The following is a 4,540-nucleotide window of genomic DNA, read 5'->3' as shown; positions in this document are numbered from 1 at the left end:
GAGGTTTTGTCATCTGAATCATCAAAGAATCATTCATTTGTGTAATGTAAAGGAGGTTGCCCCCTTGAAGAGGCTGAAGTCTAAGGTGTTGATCTATCTTTTCTATCTTTTGTGAGCTGGTTTCATAACATACACAGTTTGAAACACAAATATCTAATAATAGTCTAATTACATCCTCCTAGTTTCAAGGTTCAAAAAATCCCAAAACAAAATTTATAGCAAAAAATTCCAAGTTGACATGTTTGAATAAGATTGCAAGAGCATTCAAGAAGCATAACTTCCTTAGACCATGTCTCTGTGTTGGTATTATGGTCTATGTGTTGTCCTTGATGGCAACCCACATATATGATAATCAAATGTATTCTCAGGTTAGTTCGTAAATGATAAATTGATGTATGATGACAACTCACATTGTAACAGGTCAATTCATAGGTAACAAAGTAGTGACACAGAAAATAGAATGATAGAACAAAATGATGGTAAAAGGTTTACATCTCAGAATCAGAAGTTTGATACAGGGAGATTGTTATTGTTGTCCTTGATAGCAACCTACCTAATGAGTTTTCCTTGATGACAACCTATTTTATGAAATGGAATTAGTTTAGAAGAATGATAAGGTTTAAAGTTAACAAGATATGTTTACAGATATGACAGAATGCATGACAGTTCAGAGGAATCATATTGGAATCAACGAATTGAGGAAAAATAATGTTTTAAGTTGTATATGTTGTTTAGCCTAGTCCAAGTCACATATACACATGGGTACAAAGAATAAAAGGCACGTATACGTATGAATGTAGTTTTGCAAAAGGAAAAGCGCATATGGGATGGAAAATTAAGGTTAAATAATACAAAGGGTCCATACCATGGTATTAGCCCACAATATGGAGTGTAATAATGGTTACTTAATCCTATCTAAGAACACCATAGGTTCTAAGTGTTGTTTTAGTGCATGGTATTGATAAAGTTTCTAAGTATATAAGGAGGAGAAGATCAAAGGGATAAATGTGCAAGTGAAAGGGTTTTTTCATGAATACTTCTATCTGAAGTATATTTTGTGTTGTAAGGGCTATGGTTATGATATATATTTGAAACATCTTGTGCACCCTTGGATACAATGTTTGATCAGGATCATGAGACCTGAAATGACTTATCATTGTATGATATGATAATGGATAGGCTAGATGTGAGTGCTGACACATGTTTTATCTTTTAAATGCTATGATATGGGTATATCTTAAGTCTTGAAAAGCTGCAAAGTTATAAGTAATTATTTGTAGATCTATATGCAGGTTCACCTCGGTGAAGGTGTGCATACACGCAGATTCGGCACTTCCAAGAAGCGTATGTAGAGGAAGGGCTTGTTGTTCAGAAATGACTAAGCCATTTGATCAGTGTTTTTGTTTTATTGTGGTTTTTCAATGATGTCTTCATTAGATCTGAAGTTAAACTAATCGTATAACAAGATTGATTCTGTCTAACTATTTGATTGAGTAAGAAGGATTTATGTTCATAAATGACTCATCAATCTGATCAATGATGCTACTTCTTTGTTGTCTGTGAATGATGTCCTCTTGATTGATCTGGGTTAAATGAGCATGTCTGAAATAAATCTGATTGAATGATGAAGCTGAATGAGGTTATGAATAGTGTTAGTGTTACTTGTTGATTAGAAACAGTTACAGTTTTGGTTTATAAGTTTTATGATTCAGTATCTTTCGAAGTATATGTAGGTTGAGTTACAGAAAGTAGCGTATCCACGCAGGTTGTCCTCATTGAAGTAACATATACATTCTGACATATGATTTTTGAGGTTGAAGTTGGATCTGGCTGTTTATGCATTGTTCTGGGTTCAATTCTATGTACTGGTTACAGTGATATGACTATTCTAGCTAATTGGTTGAATTTTTATTAAGTGTTGGTTGATTGGGTTTTCAATGATTGATTCAATTGTGTCAGAAGTTTCATTTAGCGATTGATTCAAATATTAATGATTTGGGTTTCAGTTATGTTAGAGATTAATGATTGAGTTTCAATGATTGATGATTGGGTTTCAGTGATTGATTGATTCAGTTGTGTCAGAGATAAATGACAGTGTTGCAGTGATGAGTTAAAGTTTGATTTTTGATATTGATATTAAGTGTTGTTAATGGGTCTAGTATGAAAATTTGATGAAACATGGCCTACAAGTTATGATGTGTTGAAGCAGGTGGATCCAGTCTAAAAATTTGATGAAACATGGTCCATGGATGATGCTGAGGGTTGGAGCCTCCAGTGAGGAAGTTGAAGCTTCCTACCAGTAGTAGCTGGTGATTAGATCAAGGGGTTGGAACTCCCTTCTAGTAGGAGCTGGAGAATGAGTAAAGGTTGTAGCCTTCTATAGGTTGGTTCTTGCATATTGGTACAAGTTTATGCCGATACAAGAACCAAGGGGTTGTGTTGGGCCTTTGTTTTGTCCTATTCTTACTTGGTCCCTTGTTTGGCTAAATGATTATTTTCGAGAATATTCGTTACTTCCCTTGTTTTATGAGGATTAAAACATTATTAGTAAATGTTTGTATGTTGCAGGTTTAAAATTGGTTCGATTGTAGCTTTATATAGGCTTTGGTCCTCCATTTACCTTCTTTTATAGTGTAGTATATTCGTGCACCATGCAATAGATTCCTATACCATGCAACAATTTCTTGTACCAATTGGGATTCCTACACTAGTTACAGTGGGCTTCTTTCACTTTGAAGAGTTTCTCGACTACACTCATTTTTAGTTCTCATCGACATCATATTGGTTTTTGTGTTACATGTGGTTGGAGTTATTGGTGGCATAGAAGATATGATCTATTGTATCCACTTGTTATGATTCCTCCAAATACAATACCACCCTTTTGGCATGCATTGTTCATCATTGTGGTCAATGATACAATGGTGCAGCAAGCTGTAATCTTTTTCTAATGTGGTCTTTTGATATATTATAAGAATATTTGAGGTCGTAACTATCGGAAGCAGGGCTAGATGTTGACTTTGGTTGAATACATTCTGTTACTCTATCATGTATTGCTTCCTACACCTGTTTGGTATCGCTTCTTCTTGAACAAAGAATATGGTAGTCTGTTTTCATCTCTCACAATAGGGTTGTACCGTACCTTTAAGCTGACATCAATTGTGGAGAAGGTGAAATCTTTCTTTGCAGCAATGAAGGCACTATCCCACAAAGGAGTCCGATATGGGTCATATGCTACTATAGAGGAGGTTCTTGCTACTGGAGACTTGTGCGCAATATGCGAGGAGAAAATGAATGCTCCCATATTATTACGTTATAAACATATATTTTGTGAGGAATGTGTCTCAGAATGGTTCGAAAGGGAGAGAACATGCCCACTTTGTCATGCTTTGGTAAAGCCAGCTGATTTGAAGCGGTTAGAGACTCCGTCAAATTGGGAAAATGATTTACAACAAAGAAATATAACTCAGTGTAGACACTACACAACATTGGTGGTTTTATTGGAGACCGTTTCTCTTCGAAGGACCAAAGATTTATTGAATGTGGGACAATGTTAAGTTGATTCACAATTGAAGTACGCTTGGCTCCTAGAAAGTGAAATCACATTATGGATGTCACAACAAGGGGAATAAGCTCTAGGTCAGCACAATGCCATGAAAGAGGGAAGCGATCGAATTTGTTATTGGACTCTAGCTCGACCATGTTGGGTGTGGAGCCTGATTATCTTCTGTATTCAAAGGTTGTTTCAACCGAATGTATACCCCAGGAAGACTGTACACCACTCCATGCAAGGGGGACTTGTCCCCCCAGCGGGGGTTCGAGGGGGCCGATCCCCCTCGGCTAGGGGGTCCGAGGGCCAGCGGTCCCTAGGCGGGGGTTTCGGGGGCAGCGCCCTCGAAGCTAAAAATAGATGAAAAATTGCCTTATAAAAGTCTAGTAATTTCTAGTCAATCTAGGCCGTTCATTAGGCGGATGATCTGACGGTAGAAGTTATGTTTAATTTAGGGCTTTTTGCCCTAGAAGGCAACCCCTCACTATATATGAGGGAATTGTATTGTGTCTATGTATATCTGTATTCTGAGTGAGGAAGAGAGAGGAGATTGAGAGAGAAAAGGGAGTTATAGCAGATCTGTTGTAGGTTGTATCTCTTTAGTTTGCTGGATAATATAATAAAAGAAGGACTGGCTATTTCTCCGTGGACGTAGCCCAAACTGGGTGAACCATGTATATCTATGTCTCTCTTGTTTTATGCATTTTCTGTGTTTATATTTCTGTAATATTTTATGTGTTCCAGAACTCTGTAATATATAATTTTCTAACAACTGGTATCAGAGCCAAAGGTCTATTTGGCTGATAAACTTGCAGGAGAGAAGGGTTCTTGGTTCGAGTGGGAGCAATGGCGGAAGATGGCAGGTTTAGGGTCGAAAAATTCAACAGCCAAAACTACTAGCTGTGGAAGATGCAGATGGAAGATTATCTATATCAGAGAGATCTGTACCTACCATTGAGTGGAAAGACAAAGAAGCTGACAAGTATGACAGAC

At 37.1% G+C, this 4,540-nt stretch overlaps 1 pseudogene; it reads left to right on the top strand.

Moving 5' to 3' along the window:
- Positions 1 to 1,171: 1,171 nt before the first annotated feature.
- LOC149148054 (uncharacterized) lies at positions 1,172 to 3,554 on the top strand (annotated as a pseudogene).
- Positions 3,555 to 4,540: the final 986 nt, after the last annotated feature.

The sequence above is a fragment of the Pinus tabuliformis genome, chromosome 9, assembly GCF_031772625.1.
Source record: "Pinus tabuliformis cultivar Carrire ecotype Pingquan chromosome 9, CPIR1, whole genome shotgun sequence".
Taxonomy (NCBI): Eukaryota; Viridiplantae; Streptophyta; class Pinopsida; order Pinales; family Pinaceae; genus Pinus; species Pinus tabuliformis.
The sequence above is the reverse complement of the archived record's forward strand: the minus strand, read 5'-3'. Positions and strand labels throughout refer to the sequence as shown.